The 20,616-nt window shown below is 38.7% G+C and overlaps 1 protein-coding gene and 1 pseudogene across 1 annotated transcript in view; one reads left to right on the top strand and one right to left on the bottom strand.

Annotated features, from left to right (window-relative positions):
* LOC132499746 (nesprin-1-like) overlaps positions 1 to 13,693 on the bottom strand; it is a 102,552-nt gene extending 88,859 nt beyond the window's left edge. The window contains exon 1 of the mRNA XM_060114312.1: positions 13,662 to 13,693. The gene's annotated coding sequence lies outside the window, so the exon portion shown is untranslated. The remainder of the gene's footprint in view (positions 1 to 13,661) is intronic.
* LOC132499808 (importin-9-like) lies at positions 3,107 to 15,894 on the top strand (annotated as a pseudogene).
* The last annotated feature ends 4,722 nt before the right edge of the window (positions 15,895 to 20,616 follow it).

Below are 20,616 nucleotides of genomic sequence, written 5' to 3'. Positions count from 1 at the left end.
TTCATGATGTGTGTAAGTCAAATCATCATGCTGTACACCTTAAACTTACACAGTGCTATATGTCCATTGTCTCTATAAAACTGGAAGAAAATAAACAAATAAAGTGAAAAAACTAAATAGAAATGAAAATGTTGGTGCATAAAGTAAATATGACAAAGTAGTCACTATTATAGACTACATATATGAACTCCAATATGTACTAGATGTTTGTGGCTTAGATATTTATACATTATATATAATTTAGTAGGTGTTTTAATAGAAATGAAAGGAAGAAGCAAAGAAGGAGAATGGAAAGGGTAGCAAAGAATGAATGAGACATTGGTGAACATCTCAATGCTAAGGGATTGTACATGTCACCTCACTCAATATTCATAACCACCACATATGGGGGTATCACCCCCTCTTTAAAAGCAAGGAATCTGAATCTCAGAGAGGTTAAACCATTGGCCTAGATCACACTCCTACTAACTGACTAGGTTTGAGCCCAGGTTTATTATACTTTGAGCCACCTTGTTAGAAAGCTTAGTATAAAATTATAGGTATTAGCATCTTTTTCTGAAAAACACACAAACCTATAAATGTGATTTTTATTTAACATCAATATGAAAAGTATTAACTGATCAGCTAAGGTGCCTGCCACTCTACTAGGAACAAAATATTTATTAACAAAAAGCCACTTTTATATGAACGGATATAAGAAAGACTAAAAATAATAGTAGGATATAAGAAAGACTAAAAGGTAATAATAGAAGCACATGTATATAAATATACATTGGAATAGACACGAATCATCCCAGCTCACACCATGTCCCCCTGTGGTCATGTCTGTGCTACACCCTCATCTTTTGTTAACTGAGTGACCAGAGCTGGGCCCATCACATTCTCTACTTGGATCTAGAAGATGGCTGGAACCAAGTTGTCACATGGCAATGACCTAAGGACAAGTGACATAAGGTCCTGCTGCTGAGACCCCAAGAGCCACTCTCCCTGCCTGGGTTAGTCAGTGTGTCAGGGGTCCCCAAGACATTCCTTAGCTTGATGACTCTCAAGATGGACTCAGAGGACATAGAAAAGCTGCTATACTCATGGTTACAGCTTATTACAGTGAAAGGACACATTAAAATCAGCAAAGGGAGAAGGCACACAGAACAAAGTCCAGGAGGAACCAAATGAGAGCTTCCAGTGCTGAGTAACTGGTTCCCCTCTAGTGGATGTGCACAGGGACATGCTGACTTTCCCCAGCAATGGTGTAAAATGTTGCCAATGAGGAGAGCATACCTGAACCTTGATGCCGGGTTTTTATCTGGAGTCTGTCATGTAGGCATGTAGCACCTGCCTAACTGACCTCAGCTACTCAGTCTTGTCTTCCCCTGTCCCTATCCCCAGCAAAAACAGGTGTTCACTGTACAACTCATTAAAATCAACTGATTTTATCAAGTAGTATAGCATGGCCCCAGGCCTCGGGCATACAAAACACCCCTATCAGGCAGAATATTCCATGTGCCCAGAAGTTATCTCCCAGGAGCCAGTTAAGGACCATTCTTAAAGGCAAGTCTTTATTTGGAATGTGCAGGGTTTGAGCAACCCAGGCCTGCTGAGTTAACACTTTCCCGCCCAGTCAGCATTTCCTTCCATGCCCTGAGGCGCTCTGTACCTTTTTACTAGATCTCACTTCTTAGTTAAATCATTTAAAACCAATTTCATTCACTTGCAACAAAATAAAGCACAACTGACATGTGTGCCTCTTTTGTTATTACTTTGTAAACACTGTCCTGAACTTAACAATGTACATTTATTTCAGTGCTCTCCCACTCCATGATGAGATTCATGCAAGCCACCAAAAATAAATGCAGGGTTTTTTTTTAACATCTTTATTGTAGTATAATTGCTTTACAATGTTGTGTTAGTTTCTGCTTTATAACAAAGTGAATCAGCTATACATATACATATATCCCCATATCTCCTCCCTTCTTGCTTCTCCTTCCCACCCTCCCTATCCCACCCCTCTAGGTGGACACAAAACACCAAGCTGATCTCCCTGTGCTATGCACCTGCTTCCCACTAGCTATCTATTTTACATTTGGTGGTGTATATATGTCCATGCCACTCTCTCACTTCATCCCAGGTTACCTTTCCCCCTCCCCATGTCCTCAAGTCCATTCTCTACATCTGCGTCTTTATTCCTGTCCTAATAAATGCATTCTTTATTGATGCCAGTGTGCATTTTCAGGGGAACCTGACTGTATTTAATATGAGAAGATGTTTTATAAACTTTTGATCAATTGATAGTGGTAAATGAAGAAGGTAGGAACAGTTGAGTATTATTGATAAACAAACATGAAAGAAAGAAAGAAAGAAAGAAAGAAAGAAAGAAAGAAAGAAAGAAAGAAAGAAAGAAGGAAAGAAAAAGAAAGAAAGAAAGTCATTTTGCATGGACAAGTGTATGCCTATATATCCAAAATTATAAAATGTTAATGTACTAAAATTATTTTTAGCATTTTTAACTTTGCATTAATAGGGCAAACACATGCACATCAATTAAGAAGAAAGAGGCTTTGGGTGTTTGAACAAAATCAGTGATGTGGAAAAGTACAAAGCTACCTTGAAACATTACCAGCATATCATGGCTCCATCAGCAGGTATCTACACATATGCAAGAATCTTAGAGCCCCTTAGTGGTAAATATCACATGGCTATCAAGGAGCTCTGAAGCATGAAGGGTTTAGTCTTCAGCAAAGGAAAGGGCTGAATCACCCATCTCATTCCAGGACCAACCCAGGTCCTCACTTATCATCATCACTTTTAGTTTCACAATTATTGGGCAGTCTTTTACTAAGGGCTTTTCCCTCTTGGGGAAAGAGCTCTTAAAACATTGTATAATACAAAAATTATAGCATTTTACTTTAAATTACTAAATACATATCCTCGGGTTTAAAATTTGTGATTGCTGGATACCTAGTGATACCAGTAAAACTGAACTGGAAAAGACCTAAAGAAAGAACCCAGGGCACAGATAGTGCTTTACTTTATTTGAGACATACACATGGTCAAGCACAGTCAGTCTTGCTGAAAATGATCCAATATCATGGCCTGACATATTCCCCAGATGGCCTCCTGTGCAATATATAAAGAGGTCTCAACGTGGAGGCTGGACCTCAAGGTGTGTTCCGGGCACCTTGAAACCTGTATGCACACAATGGCCCCTCATTTCTCGAGCCAGACCAACCACTCCCGCCTCCGGTTTCCAGGTTTCAGGTGGGAGCTTTTTCACAGGCTGAGAGACAGGGTATGGGGGAACATCCCATCCCAGGACCAGCCTAGAGTGTTCGCATGCTCTTCCAGTTATCTGATGGGCAGGAACAGCAAGCTAAACAACAGGAACTGAGAGGAGAGTGGGAAGGGAAGAGAGGTTGACCAGCAGATGCAGAGCAAGCTACCCCCCAATGGTTGGCAAGGAGCCTGCCACACTAAACTGTCTAAAAATGCCAAAGCAGCTGGACTAGGTTTGTAAAATCATCATCATAACCGCTGACAGGAGCCAGATAAAGTTAATTCAACTCTGGGCTTCCCTGGTGGCGCAATGGTTGGGAGTCCGCCTGCCAATGCAGGGGACACGGGTTCGAGCCCTGGTCTGGGAGGATTCCACATGCCGCGGAGCAACTGGGCCCGTGAGCCACAACTACTGAGCCTGCGCGTCTGAAGCCTGTGCTCCGCAACAAGAGAGGCTGTGATAGTGAGAGGCCCGTGCACCGTGACGAAGAGTGGCCCCCGCTTGCCACAACTAGAGAAAGCCCTCATACGGAAACGAAGACCCAACACAGCAAAAATAAATAAATAAATAAACTAGCTCCTTGTATGGTCCAGCCCTGCCTCAAAAAAAAAAAAAAAAAAAAGAAAAAAAAAGAAAAAAATTAATTCAACTTCTAAAAGGTTCTGTCATCTTATCCAGAAAATCTAATTAGATATTACCAGTATTTCCAGAAACAAGGTGAAGTAGTTTTTTTGTTAAATGTTATGTATGATATGTTTCCCCTTCACTCCCTTTAAAAAAGCATTGTTCTGATTATTTTCCACCTCTGCTTGGCAAAAGTGAGAAGATAGTTCCCATTCTTTTCTGTTTCCTATGACAGATTGCATAACCATTTCCATTTCCTTAATTATTTAATTCAATTTGGAATAAATATTCCAAAGGCAATAACTGTCCTCCAGCCCAACTTTAAATCTGCTTGGAAAACTGCTCTTAACAACTTTCACATGTAATGATTTTTTTTTTCACTATATAGTTTAAAAGAAGCACACTCCTCAAGTTATTTGTTTTATTCAGGACAAAGCTGGGGTTATCCTTTACTCCTATGTTTTGCTGATACTCCACAGCTGATCTGTCAACAAATTGTGGTGGCTTTATTGTCAAAACTCACCTAGAATCCAGCCATTTTTCACCACCTCCACTGCTATGACCTTGGTCCAAGCCAGCCATCTCTCACCTGGATGACTCAACAATCTCCTACTTTATCTTCGTCCTTTGGCACATGTCCCTCTTCAGTCTATTCTCAACAGAACAGCTTATTTTCCTTCTCCTCTGTCCATCTCCCCCATTGAGATATAAACACCATAATGCAGGGGTTACTTTTCCTGTTCTGTTCACTGCTACATTCTAGAATCTTTCCAAGCATACAAACAACATTTAAAAATATTTATTGAATGTATGTACGACTAGACAAAATACATTTCTAAAAGAAGGAACTTTGACAAATGTTGTCAAAAATTTTATTAAACCGCATGGACACTGCTATAGCTACATCTTTGTTATTAATAAATTAATACATCCTATTAATAAACTAAATGCCATTCATTTTGAAATGATGATTTTCTTTGTAATCTTTTAGTTGCATATTTGGAAATAACTAATTTATCATTATGCTTGAGATTATCAAACTAGTTTTAGAAAATCAATTAAAGAATGGTTTCTGGGGTGTATTATTACATTTACTTTTTCCTCTTCGCCTCCTCATCTCCTCATCTTAGTTCATGAACAGTCCCACCAAAGTGTGTACAAGGAAACAGATGGGCTCAAATTTCAATTTCGAAAGCGTTTCCATGTTATCTTTTAGCACCATTGGTGGAAAGACAACTGAAGAAGAATAAAAGCAGCCACCCAAGTGATATTTTATGACTGTGAAGATGTCAAAGTCATTATTAGTTTGAATTATTTAAAAACAAACATGGAGGGCTTCCCTGGTGGCGCAGTGGTTGAGAGTCCATCTGCCGATGCAGGAGACGCATGTTCGTGCCCCGGTCCAGGAGGATCCCACATGCCACGGAGTGGCTGGGCCCGTGAGCCATGGCCGCTGAGCCTGTGTGTCCGGAGCCTGTGCTCCGCAATGGGAGAGGCCACAACAGTGAGAGGCCCGCGTACCGCAAAACAAAACAAAAAAACAAACAAACATGGAAAATCAAAAGTATTCCTTTTAAAGGAGTATATGAATCTGACTTGGTCTTAAAACAAAACGTGCTCTTAATAGAGCACATTTGCGTTGAATCATGTGCTCTTCCCCAAGATACATGGAAGTTTTAATCCCGGTACCTCAGGATGTGAACTTATTTGGAAACAGGGTCTCTAGAGAAGTAGTCAAGTTTAAATGAGGTCACGGTGGGGGAGGGCCGGAGAGGGGGTCCTAATCCAATATGACCAGTGTCCTTACATGAAGGGGAAATTTGGACACAGTCCTAGACAGGCACAGAGGCAGGGATTGGACTAATGCAGCTACAAACCAAGGAACCTCAGGTACTCCAGGCCTCCAACTGAGGCTAGGAAGAGGCAAAGAAGGATTCTGCCCAGAATCTCAGAGGGAAGCATGGCTGTCTAGTCTCAAGGACTGTGAGATAATAAATTTCTCATTTTATGGTACCCAGTATATCGTACTTTGTAATGGCAGCCCTAGCAAACTAATACAGAATATAAATAATTTTAAACGGTGCTTTTTTGTTCAGTTCATCTAAAAAGTGAGGAGATGCTTATATTATGCCCGAGGTCATCCAAAAGTCGGTATTTAAAATGTTCAGTGCCTATACTTAATGGCCCCTTAGATCTAAGGCTGGCAGATGGAGAAAGGGCTGTTTATTGCAAATTGAAAGAGAAGCTCCATTTATAGAAACACTAAACGATGGCTATCTCTGACATATTTTTTTCCCAAAGGACTTAATGCCAAATCATATATTTATTTCAAAGTCAAATATCATAAAGACTTAATCAAAGGTATTTAAATATAACACTCTATTCCATTTGACAAATTTAGAGAAAATGTGAAACTACAATTATTTGATAACAGAGTATAACCGATGTTTAATGTTAAGATTACTTATATTATCTTTTTTCTAATTAAAAATAAAATTTTAGGGGAAAGATTTTTGGAAAACACGTCTTTAATCTGTCCCCTTTGGGGGTCAAGGTGACACTGTACAATAGCCTATGGATCTTGCATAAAATTTAGGAATTTGCTAAGATAAATACATTTTTAAATGTGAAAGATCTAATGTAGTTTTAACTGCCAATTTAAGAAAAATATTCTTCCTAACATAAATTCTTCTGCTTAGAAATGCAGACTATTCTGATAGACCTAAAAAACCTGCAGTCATTAGGTGGGAATCCCCTCAAATTCAAGTCCACCCAACTCTGTCTTCCTCTCCCCCCCCCCATTCCAAACTTAGGCACATCCACACCCATCCTTTCTATTCCCCCTCTGGCCTCAGAGATTGGGAGCTGTCTCTCCTCTGGTAAAAACCTCCATCGGTCCTCTTGATTTTCTCCCCACCCTGCCTCTTTAGGAGGAGTCTTGTATCTTAAAATAAGCTTGTTTTCCTTCATTTTCACCCTATCCCTCTCTACCAGTTCCTAATCATTCCCTTCCATAGACACACACTTAAGACCACTCTTTATTGAAACAGCTCTTACCAGATCCCATGTTCTGCTTTAGCTAATACTCTATCTCCTTAACATGTAATATACACTCAGGTCCTAACATCCTCACCTCTCATTTACTTACCAGTTTTCTAGAGTCGGGTTTCTGCCACGACTTGGCCACTCCCAGTGATACCTAATGACTTCTAATTGCCAAATGAAATGTGTTCATCTCTACTAAGTCATTTCCCTCTGTGTAACTGAACCTATTAGCTTTCCCCCAAGTCTCTTGTATTCTCTGTCTCCGTGAATGATCCTAATCATTTGTTCAAGGCAGAAATCTAGAAGTCATTCTTGATTCCTTCTCCTCCAGCTTCCAACTGATGACTCAGTTGTATCGGGTCCACACCTACCCATTTTTCAATCTATCCACTTTTCTCCATTCCTCCACCACTACTTTAGTCCAAAGGATCCTCACCTCTTATCTGAGTTACTGCAAATTCACTCCACCTCCAATTTTACTGGTTGCTGCTCTAATTTATGTGAGAGGGGTGTGTGGGGAAAATGAGAGGTGGGGGAGGGAGAGAGAGATGAGAGAGAGAGAGAGGTTGAGAGAGGGGTTTAGCCCAGAGTGATCATTTCATTTTCCTGAGATTCTTTAACGTCTCCGGTGCCCATAACACAACATCCAAACCCTTTTAATGGCTGACCTTTGATCGATTCTCAGTTTCGTCTGTTGCCAACCCGTTCCGGGAACCCACATTTTCAGGTATTCTGAGCTTCATTTCCTTTACTGTGCCAGGCTCTTTCTTACCTCTTAACTTTTGAAAACATTAGTTCCTTCACCTACCCAATCCCAAGACATTTCTCTGGCTCCAGCTTAAATGTTTCTTCCTCTGAAAACCTATTCTGATGCCCTCCTTCAGGTTACTTGTTTGGCTGGCTGCGCTTGCCCTGTGATCCCTGACACCCTGTACTTCTCTGCTCGTGGAATTTACCATACACACATCTCTGTAATTGCTGTCTCTTCTGCTGGCCTGTCAGTTTCATAATGGCACGGACTATATCTGTTTTTGTTCACCACTGTATCCAAAACCCCTAGCACATAATAGGTGCTTGAAAAGTATTTGCTACATGAATAGATAAATAAACGAAAGAAGCATGGTGTATATAACACAATGGTTAGTGTCCAAACTTTGGAGTCCTGGGATTGAAATCTGGTTTTCCACGTACTTGTTATATGATCTTGAGCTTATTAATTAACTCTAAGCTTCAGTTTCATAATCTATAAAATGGTGAAAATACTACTTATATTTTATTGTTGTATTATTTAAATAAAATAAAAGATAAAGTTGCTAAGGCACAGTAATGGGCACATGATGAGTTCAGTAAACAGCAGCCCTGCAATTTAAAATCCTAGCTAGCAATGAGTGATGACAGCCAGCACTGAACCAGGACCTAACTTTGAAAAACTCTTACTTGGATCAATATTGGGCTAATTAAAAAACAAATACTCCACCTTCTTTCACTGACAAAGCAAACAGAATAGAAAGAGGCAGGTTTCTTCTTAAAAAGGAAGAAAATTATAGGGTCCACATTTCAGTATGAAGTCCTCTTCCTGAAAGGAATTATCAGATATATGAAATAAACAGAACCCACTAATTTTTGTTGATGTTATATTACATTATATTGACAATTTATGATTTGCAATGTTTTGCATAATTTCAGAAGCGTGAAGACTTCAATTTGAAAACAAAGCAAATATTTTTTTAAAACCTGATAATTATATCCACAAATTTGAGTAATCTACAGAAAATTCTCGGGTTTTTTCCTATTTTTAATATAAATTTTTGTTTTAAGAAAAGCGTATTTTTTGAAAACAGATTGCTCTCTTATTTGCACCCTATGTCTTCATACTACTGTCAAAATATTTATAAAGAATTGTTACAATAGAATAAAATGTCATCAGTAAAAGAGTTTGTTTTATTTAATTAGCAGTAAATAGTTTTCCTATTTGCAACTAAGCAAAGCAGCCTACAACAAAAGTGAAAAATTCCCATTAAAAACCCTCCACAAATTTATCTCCACAAAGCATATTTTGAACATCTCCCAATGCACCCAACATTGAATGATCTTAGAACAGAGGATCAATTTTTTTTTGCTTCTCAATTCAACATTCCAGCTCTGTAAACCTGCTGCAACTTATTATTAAAGCTATTTTTGGAAACAGTCAATTTCCAAAGAAGATTTCTGAGAAAACAGGTATAATTTTTCTTCCAGTTTTATTGAGATATAATTGACATATAAAGTTTTCTTTCTAAATAAGGTGTTTATTTTTTTAGTTTGCTTAAAATCTTTAAAGAAGGCATTGCAGTAGCAAAACATAATCACAGAATTTAGGATGAGATGGTTTATCACTCTAGTTTAAATCCACAAAAATTCCCATGACTTGTGCAATAGCTCCCAGAAAATTGAGATCCTGCAAAATATTTACAACTTGCATTCTAGAAGAAAGTTGAAACTCTTTTTTTCCTGCCAGCTTAGCACCTTCTCCTTTCTTGTTCTCAGAGATAAATAACTTGGCATGTTATATAGCATAAGTAATAGGTGAAGTAAGACTAGTGTCTGATCACCAGCATAAAAATATTTTTGACATGGGTCACTTCCTTGCCTTTATTGGTAGATGTCAACAGAAAATTGTAGGAAACACACACACACAACCAAGGAATAAAATGCATTTTAATTATTTTGAAGGATTTGGTTATTAGATATCTGAAGCCATTCCAAAGCACAGGGCTATGTACAATAGGAACTGAAACACAAACAAACATTTGATATGAAAGAGGAGACAAGCTCATTACTTACATCATTCTTGCACCGAGGTTTGGAAGAAATTCTCATGTGCTTCAAGCCAGACCTCAGGATGAACCTGTGGCCTGTTATGGACAGAATGTTTGTGTGTCCCCCCACCCAAATCTATATGTTGAAGCCTTAACCCCCAGTGTGATGGTATTTGGAAGTGGGGCCTTTGGGAGATAATGTTGGGTAACATTAATCGTTATTTTTTCCCCATGTGATTGATGTTTTTCCTACTCTAACAAAATAAGTAAAGATAAAGAACCTTTGCTGTTGCTGCTTCGTTAAGCCCCTCTGCATGGTACTCAGTGCTGTGCTTAGAGCTATTAGGATTTACAAAGAACTCCAAGAATTAGCACATGTCTTGAAGACTTTACAATGTTGTTGGGAAGGTGAGATATGAAACAGTATAAAATAATTTAAGACATACTGGCGGAGGGTGGGGATAAACTGGGTGATTGGGATTGACATATACACACTATTATATATAGAATAGATAATTAATAAGCACAGGGAACTCTACTCAATACTCTGTTATGATCTATATGGGAAAAGAATCTTCAAAAAAGTGTATATATGTATATGTATAACTGGTTCACTTTGCTGTACAGCAGAAACTAACACAACATTGTAAATCAACTATATTCCAAAAAAAAAAAAAAAAGAAGAATGCAGTGGTAAATCCAAATGCAATGACTCAAAAGTAAAAAAAAAAAAGAAAGAAAAATTTCTTTCTCATTAAAAAAAAAAACAAAAAAACTAGGGACTTCCCTGGTGGTCCAGTGGTTAAGAATCCACCTTCCAATACAGGGGACACGGGATCAATCCCTGATCTGGAAACTAAGATCCCACATGCTGCGGGGCAACTAAGCTCACACGCCACAACAAAGAGCTCACATGCCACAACAAAGAGCCTGCGCGCTGCAATGAAAGATCCCGCATGCCACAACTAAGACCCGACACAGCCAAATAAATAAATATATAAAATACTTAAAAAAAAAAAAAGAAAAAAAAGAAAAGAAAATAGCTATCTTCTACTAGTATAAGCAGATACTCATAGACCCACAGGCCACACATACACAAAATACATGAAATCTCTAATCTCTAGCATATTTTTAAATTAAAATACTCTGAGCCCATTAAAAAAAAAAGACATGCTGAACTTTTCCACCTGTGCTGCAGGCTCTGGAGAAGTGCTGAGATTCTGATTCTACCAAACCTGAGGCAGGAGCAGCAGAGAAGGCAGGGGGATGGCGCTGGAGGAGGAGTGCAGGGGAAACTGCTAAGATTCTGGAACCTTTGCTCAGTGTCTCACATGTGGTCAGAAATGACTTCATGAATGAGAGAGGTACGTGCTACACATTAAGGGTAGGACTTAGGTATTTAGACGGGAAATAGCAGGAGTGAAAAAAAAGGAACAAAAAAGAAACTAAAAAGAACTAAAAAAAAAAGAACATAAAAGGGTACACACTGGTAGAGCCCCTTCCAATACCCAGTTATCACATAAATATGTAAAGTAACTTGAAACAATGATAAAATGGTGATAAAAACAGATTAGAAAACAAATTCTTGGCATATAATCCTTCCACAAAGGCCCTTTGTATACTGTGTGCCATGGCACATATTCCAATTTTAGCTTCTTTTTAAGAATTCAGAACACAGATAAGTGTGTCCCAGGAATTCTGCTTTAAAATCTTCTGCAAAGATATTCAACCCTATTAAAAAATATAAAAATAACTATAAGCTATTTTCACCAGATTGGAAAGTACTGTTAAAGAGGATTAATAGTATAAGGAAATGGGCATTCTCATAAGCTCTTGGTATATATTAAAGTTATAAATATGTATACTTGTGGACTATCCACCCACTTCTAGAAATTTATCCTAAGAAAAATAATCACACAAATGTACAGATATATATGCCCAAGGACTTTCACTGTGATATTTTATATAATATTAACCAACTAGAAACTAATTATATAACCATTGATAGACAACTGGCTAATTATGATTTATAATTTATAAAGAATTTTATTATATTTATAATGACAAAGTATTATTCAGCCATTCAAATGATTATGTGGCTCTGTATCTAGTCACATGGGAAGATGTGCAGATGTGCTGAGTGAATAAAGGCATACAGAATAAGTGAATAAGTGAATACAGAATAAGTGGTCTATAACCACTTATGTGAAATTGTGTATGCCAGCGTGTAGAAAAATGGTGATCAATATGTCAGTGATGGTGATATCAGGCTTATGGAATTTAAGGTGATTTTTATTTGCATTAAACTTTCTAAGAAGTTTATTATCAAAATAATTTACAATTAGCATGTAACCTTTTATGATATGAAAAAACAATAACTCTATTTCCATTTTGGAAAAAAAAATACTGTTCTCAAATGATGACAATTCTGGAGTATAAGTAGTGGTTGGGGCCAGATGGCACCAGCCAAAGCTTGAGAAAATGAGCCCTAAGGGCATTCAGTGCCTTGTCACAGGGCAGATTCTGGGTGCAGCCACTGGGCCAGAAAATTCCCATTTTACCAAGTGGCTTTTGGAGAGATTATAGGAAAGACAATCCCATTTTATCCTGTATCTAGACACATTATTCTTTTTTTTTTAAGCTTTTTTTTTTTTTTTTTTTTTTTTTTTCCGGCTGCATTGGGTCTTCGTTGCTGCGTGTGGGCTTTCTCTAGTTGCAGCAAGCGGGGGCTACTCTTCGTTGCGGTGCGCAGCCTTCTCACTGTGGTGGCTTCTCTTGTTGCAGAGCACGGGCTCTAGGCACGTGGGCTTCAGTAGTGACAGCACGCAGGCTCAGTAGTTGTGGTACACGGGCTCTAGAGTGCAGGCTTAGTAGTTGTGGTGCACGGGCTTAGTTGCTCCACGGCATGTGGGATTTTCCCGGACCAGGGATCAAACCATGTCCCCTGCATTGGCAGGCAAATTCTCAACCACTGCACCACGAGGGAAGCCCTAGATATTAATCTGGTCTTCTGTTTTTGCTGGATTTTGAGGTTCCCAAGGCCTGGGAAAGTGTCTTACTAGCTTTTTTCCTGTCTCCAAAGCCTATCATAGACACACAATAAGCAGTCAGTTTGTACAATGGGACTGAAATAACTTGCCATGCTTTGTTTGCTTCTGAACTATGAAAAGAGGCTTTGGAGGAGTCCCCAGTCAAAAACTGCTTGTAGGATTATGCCTTGCACACTTTAGGCACTGCTCTCGGCAAAGATCTTCTAACTGAATGCAGACAATTGTCCTGTCATCTGCGTTTATTTTTACAAATGCAATGTTTTTTGGTTCACATATTTTTTCATCAGCATTATAAGAGATTAATTTTTTTGTAATGTAGCTACATGGAAATTTGTTTTATGTTAGTATTTATGTTCAAAGTCATTACAATGTATGGATACCCAGTCACCTGATACAATCTAAGGTCAGTATGGATAATCTCAGACTGATTAGCCTTTGTAGCGTCCTGCCACGATGATTACTCTTCTATAAGAGCACCTGAGAGGGGGACCCAGACACGATCTCCTTAGATAAAATTCTTTGCTCAGGGAAGACTACTCATTGCTTTTTATCTGCTCCAAATAGAAACAAACACAAACAAAACTCCAGCATGAATTCTCCTTCTGATATGAGACACATCAGTACAGAAGAAATAACTGAATGAAATATTTCATCAAGATTCATGGAATTGAAATGAAGTAACTGCTTTTGACTCTGGTTATCTGTTAATATTCTTTGAAAAATGTTAGCAGATGCCACAATTAAACTGATAGGTGCCAACATTACTGCCTAGTTATAGTGACAATAGCCACAGCAGCATTACTTTAAACTGTGTGTTTAATGATGTATTGGCTCAAACTAAGTAAACATAGAACTCTGGGTACTTTCCTTTACCTTGGCCAGATGAGAGTTGATCCATTTTGTAAAAGTACGTTTTTGTACTATCTCTTGCTCATCTAGAAGAAAAAAAATTATCTGGTTAGATAACATGTCATGAAGTTGTATCATGAAAAAAATTCATAGTTACACAACTCTAGAAATTATTATTATATTATTTTATCTTATAATTCATTTTACCAATTATTGTCTTGAAGGAAGAGCCAGTAAAACTTCAAATATATTAGGCAAGTCAATTATTTATTTAAAAATTATCAGCAAATGCTTTAAAATTTGCAATATGTTAGCCCTATGTTTATTTTCATTCATTTATTGAAAGTTCACTGAATAGTTAAACCTCAATAAATCTGTTTTTTAAAAAGTTCACTTGAGACCAACTAAGTGCCAAGTTTTATGCGTGGTGCAAAGGGATGCAGAGAGATGAAGAGGACACAGTCTCTACCATGATATATCTAAAAGTAAATATCTAGAAGACAACATAGGCAGTACGCTCTTTGACATCAGTCTTAGTAATACACATCAAACTAAAAAGCTTTTGCACAGTAAAGGAAACTATCAGCAAAATGAAAAGGCTGCCTACTGAATGGCAGTAGATATTTGCAAAAGATATACCTGATAAGAGGTTAATATCCAAAATATACAAAGAACTCATGTGACTCAACATCAAAAAAAATAACAACCCAATTGAAAAATGGGCAGAGGGTCTGAATAGATATTTTTCCAAAGAAGACATGCACATGGCCAATAGGTATATGAAAAGATGCTCAGCATCACTAATCTTCAGGGAAATGCAAATCAAACCACAATGAGATATCATCTCACACTTATTAGATGGCTATTATCAAAAAGACAAGTAAGGGCTTCCCTGGTGGCGCAGTGGTTGAGAGTACACCTGCCGATGCAGGGGACACAGGTTTGTGCCCCAGTCCGGGAAGATCCCACATGCCGTGGAGCGGCTGGGCCTGTGAGCCATGGCCGCTGAGCCTGCGCATCCGGAGCCTGTGCTCCACAATAGGAGAGGCCACAACAGTGAGAGGTCTGCGTACCGTAAAAAAAAAAAAAAAAAAAAAAGACAAGTAACAAGCACGGGAGAAAATAACAAGGTTGTAGAGAAAAGGAAACCCTTATGCGCTATTGGAGGGAATGTAAACTGGTGCAACAACTATGGAAGACAATATAGAGATTCCTCAAAAAATTTAAAAATAGAACTACCATATGATCCAGCAACTCCACTCCAGGGTATTTAGAAAACAAAAACACTAATTAGAAAAGATATATGCATCCCTATGTTCACTGCAGCATTATTTACAATAGCGAAGAAGATACAGAAGCAATCTAAGTGCCCATCAACAGATCTATGGATAAAGAACAAAGAACATGATGTGGTGTGTGTGTGTGTGTATATATATATATATATATATATATATATATATATATATATATATATATATGAAATGGAATATTACTCAGCCATTAAAAAAACAAGTGAAAGTTTGCCATTTGCAACAACATGGATGGACCTAGAGCGTATTATGCTAAGTGAAATCAGTCAGAAAGAAAAAGACAAATACTGTATGATTTCACTTATATGTGAAATCCAAAAAACAAAAAAAATGAACAAACATAAAAAAGAGAAACAGAGTCATAGATACAGAGAACAAACAGGCAGTTGCTGGGAGGGCAAAGTCAGCTCTGTGGCGCTGTGTAAGCTGCTCCAGCACGGCATCTATGCGGATGACAAGAGGCTACAGGACATCCACGTGAAGGGGAGGAGATCTACGGCCTGGACTAGGGCACCCGCACCCACTCCAAGTCAGCCAAGGACCCTGAGCGCTGGACCAACATTCCTCTGCTGGTCAAGACCCTGAAGCTGATCATCAACGAGCTGTCCAACGTCATGGAGGCCAACACTGCCTGTCAGGCCACCTCTACAGAGTGGAGCCAAGATGACTCCAGTGACATATGGGAGGACCAGGAGGAGGATGATGACGAGGAGGAGGATGGCTTAACTCTTGTCTGATATTCTTGCCACACATAAATACGAAGAGCATTACTACAAGGACAATGAGGAAGACAACCCTGACTCCCTGAAGGACCCTCTCTAACAGATGGATCTGCAGGCGCACCTCACACACTTCCTCTGCCAGTTCGCTCACAGCCCTGCTACATGGTGTTCTCAGGCCACCTCAACAATAATGACAGGCAGGTTCTGCAGACCACTGGCATTTGAAAAGGGCCTCCTCCCGCCTGCCACACACCGTTTTGCAACAAAGTTAGCAGAAGGAAAGAAATCATAAAGATCAGATCAGAAATAAATGAAAAAGAATGAAGGAAACAACAGCAAAGATCAATAAAAGCAAAAGCTGGTTCTTTGAGAAGATAAACAAAATTGATAAACCATTAGCCAGACTCATCAAGAAAAAAAGGGAGAAGACTCAAATCAATAGAATTAGAAATGAAAAAGGAGAAGTAACAACTGACACTGCAGAAATACAAAAGATCATGAGAGATTACTACAAGCAACTCTATGCCAATAAAATGGACAACCTGGAAGAAATGGACAAATTCTTAGAAATGCACAACCTGCCAAGACTGAATCAGGAAGAAATAGAAAATATGAACAGACCAATCACAAGCCCTGAAATTGAGACTGTGATGAAAAATCTTCCAACAAACAAAAGCCCAGGACCAGATGGCTTCACAGGCGAATTCCATCAAACATTTAGAGAAGAGCTAACACCTATCCTTCTCAAACTCTTCCAAAATATAGCAGAGGGAGGAAAACTCCTCAACTCATTCTTCAAGGCCACCATCACCCTAATACCAAAATTAGACAAAGATGTCACAAAGAAAGAAAACTACAGGCCAATATCACTGATGAACATAGATGCAAAAATCCTCAACAAAATACTAGCAAACAGAATCCAAGAGCACATTAAAAGGATCATACACCATGATCAAGTGGGGTTTATTCCAGGAACGAAGGACTTAATCAGAGATATAAAGAGATGAAGGCCAGAGAGAGGGGCCAATGTTAACACCTTTCAAGGAAAGGGTGAATTGTGCTCTTTCCACCAACATCTACTGTGTGTCAACTGTTGGCTGTAAACTAGATGTTGTGAGGATCGGAGATGAACAAGATATCATTTCAATTCCTCACCCTTTGAAAGGTCATGCTCAAAAAAACATAATTTCAGCTTTCTGAAAAAGGACCTTTTGGCTAAAGTCTAAATATTAAGTTCTAGAGAGGTAGAGCTGGAGCTGACCTCTCCTGGGCTTTGGCTCAGAATCCTGGACTGCCTACTAGAATATAAACCCCATGAGGACAGTAACTTTTTTCCCAATGCCTACAAATATTACAAATAAATCCTGTTGAATGAATAAATGAATAAAATAAACAACAAAGCCTTTAAATTTAGAGAAAATTTGGATATATCCATAAAATTTAAAGAACGCCATTATTTCTAATGCACATTAAACATGCACTTTTAACTTTCAAGTAATGACCAGAAACAAACCCAGGTGGCCTTGGGATCAGATGGGGAAGGAGGCTGAAGGACACAAAGAAGACTGTTAGCAGAGGCTGAAAGAACAGTGAGGAAACTGCTAGCTGGGACTGGAAGGAGAGCTACACATATTTTATGCGTTATATATTCTGTCATCTGTAGTAACTTGAACTTTTGCAACTGGCTAGGGAGATTTCGCTGCCAGAAAGTTGTCAACCGGCTTCTTTCAGCTGCACATTATAAGGTACTGGAAGAAAGGGAGATGAACCAGAGAAGGAACTATTTAGTTTGCAAACAGAATTTAGAGGAAACACAGGAGACCTTTGATATGGCGCATCAGAAGAAATAATGGTTTGTCATTGTCAGTCTATCCTGGAAGAAGATTTGCAAAGTAAAAAATAGCTTCAGGACAACAATCAATCAAGACTGTGACTGTAAGAACCATTGTTAAGAACTCAGAAAGATTTAAGGCAGTGTTTTGTTTTGTTTTTTTTTAATTAATTAATTAATTAATTAATTAATTTAGTTTTTCAGTGTTTGATGTTCTCAGCCAGACAAACCATCTTCTAAGAATCTTAAGGGCACTGCCCACTGCAGCCTCACATGTGCTCCAAAGTTTATTTCAGACTTTGGGTTTGGGGGGCCACAGAATGAACTCCAAGCAGATTTTTAGGAAGCCAACAAACCTGTTAAGCCAAAATGCCACCGGTCTGCACTAAAGGGACAGGACAGTTCAAAATGAAGAGAAGACTTGGGAACCACAGCTTTATATGGCTAAGAGGACCCTCAGCCACAAACATGAGCCACTTCTTATCAAAAAGACAGGGAAGGACCCTTGCCCTTGAATTAAATGAGGGGGCCACGTGTGCCTGGCTGGACTTCAGAATGACTTCAGAACATGACTTCCATCTCCTTTCCATTCTTCCCTTCTTTGGACAGAAGCATCCATTGCAGTGGTCCTTCCCCGTCTCATCACTGCATGTTGGATGAATGGGGAGCAGTAACTTCTCTTTTTAGTTTCCAGGTCTGGGGACTGACAGAAATTACACCCGAGGGGCCTCCTCTGTATCTGGACCAGATGCAGGTCATACGAGACTGGAGGTGGAGCTTGATAACATAATTGGATGAGACTTTTGCTGTCTTGAGAGGGAATGAGTGTATTTTGATGTAGAAAGAGTATAAAGCACAGTGATCAGAGGACAGATATTAAATTATGGACAAAAACTCCTCCAGTCCCAGCAGGCATTCTCCTTTGCAATGTGACTTTGTCCTTCCTCGCCTCAAGAGCAGAATTGATTTCCCCTCTCCTTGAATTTGATCTTGCATTGTATTTGCTTTGATCAATAATGCAGCAGAAATGACTTTATATCATCTGCTTCTAGGCCTCAAGAACTCTTACAGTTTCTATTTTAGCTGTCTTGGATCCCTGTCCTAAATTCACCAAGCAAGGAAAGCAGTCTATATTGGAGGAGGGTCCATGTGGAGAAGAACTGAGATGCCCTATCCAATAGCCAGAACCAACTGCCAAACACATGGGTGAGGTCATCTTGAACCTTCTAGTTTGGCCAACCCTGCAGATGAACACAACCCAGGTGAAGCCAGCAAACTGAGACTCATCTAAGGCTTCAGAGTTGATGCATCTGTTACTCCTCCCTCCCACATCCCCATACATACCTGATTACAAATTCCTCCAGGAAAAGAGCATTTTCCCCATCGTTGTATCCCAAGAAATGAACCCATTGCCTGGAACATTGCCTTATATATGTGTTCCTCACAAAACCATCCATGTTTAACTATGAACTAACCAGCCAACCCACAGGTTATGAGAAATGATGAATTATGATTGTTTTAGCTACAAAGTTTTGAAGTGGTTTGTTACACAGCAAAGGCTAACTAAACAAAGGCATTTACTTATGTGACAGATACACACGTGTGTATGTGCATGTGCACACACACACACACACACACCTCCTTCACTCTGTCTTCTATAAAAGAAAGATTCTAGGCTTGCTTGATTGGGTCTACCTTCCGGGTCTTTGGTGTTCTGATCAGATGAGCAATGGAGAGAAAAGTGGCAAGAAACAAGGGCATCTGAAGTTACTCTGCACAAGTTCAGCATCGACTAATGGGAGAGGACAGAGAAGGAGAGGAGGGGAGAAGATCAAGAGCCAGTGGAAGAGTGAGATTGAGGAAAAAGATGAGAAAAGGGAATTTGTAGGGATTTTTGCCTATATTGAGTGCTCTAATCACTGCTTCCATTTTTTTCAAGCACACATCAGTAAAGACAGTGCTCCTAAGATTTTTGGAAGTGGAGTTCTTTCGTATGTATTTCTCTTATATGTAAAACCAGAGACTAGATAAAAAGAGCCCAGTTTCATTAAAGTTACATTTGCCAAATTTAGTACCATCTCACTTTAAATCTAAGGCACAAGGGATGAGAAGAATATAATTATCTCAGTTCCTAAATTAGAAATTTCTCAACCTCAACCCTATTGACAGTTTGGGCAGGATAATTATTTGTTATGAGAGGCTGTCTCATGCATTATAGGACATTTAGCAGCATCCCTTGCCTTTACTCATGAGTTGCCGGTTTGAAAGTGGAAGCTTTGACATTAAAGTCAAAGTCTGTCTGACTTCAGAGTCTCTCTTAGACTTGACCTGGGTACATGGCAATGTACTTGGATCACAGGCTTGGAGCACCTTGGATGTTTTCCTCTTTCTGTGGCTCTTTAAGATGTGTCATTATGACTATCAAAAATGTCTCCAGACATTGTCAAAACTCTGCTGGGGAAGAATCATCCCAGTTGAGAATGAACTATGTCCTTTGTATCTATGTGTAACAATGGGAATGAAGTGGTATGAACATTTAAAAAATTTATATCTGTTTCAATTGAATTATTATTGCCCAATTAACTACTCCAAAACATCACTATCATATTGGGTTATTCCCACTGTTTGTATATTTATTTAGACAAAGACTTACTCATGATATATTTATTTAAGAAATGTCAAAATGCAGTAAGTCAAGGACATTTGCTGAAAGATGACATGATTTTTCCTATATGAATAAAATATCTTATGATGTCTGAGATACTGTTATTTAAATCTGGAAAATTTGGTCTTACATGATAGGGAGTGGGTGGGAGAGGAGAGGGTGTGTATATCCTGATAACGTGTTTGGTTTACTTAACTATTCTAAACCTTCTAAAAAATGTTTTTTTCGGAAATGTATAAAACAAAACAAAACCAAAGATAGTCTTTCAGCTTCAGTTGGCTATTGTTAGTTAAAAATATAGTCTGAACCATTCATTATAACATTTTAATTTTATCACTGTTAGGCAAGGAAAAGCAAATAGCATATGTCAGTCAGCAAATTACAAGAAAATTTACATATTTAGAGAATTTTCATATATTTGTTTGGGAGGCAGTTAAATATGGGTGGTTTT

Source organism: Mesoplodon densirostris, chromosome 12, assembly GCF_025265405.1.
Source record: "Mesoplodon densirostris isolate mMesDen1 chromosome 12, mMesDen1 primary haplotype, whole genome shotgun sequence".
NCBI classification, from domain to species: Eukaryota; Metazoa; Chordata; class Mammalia; order Artiodactyla; family Ziphiidae; genus Mesoplodon; species Mesoplodon densirostris.
Note: the sequence above shows the minus strand (reverse complement) of the source record. Positions and strands in the feature narration are given on the sequence as shown.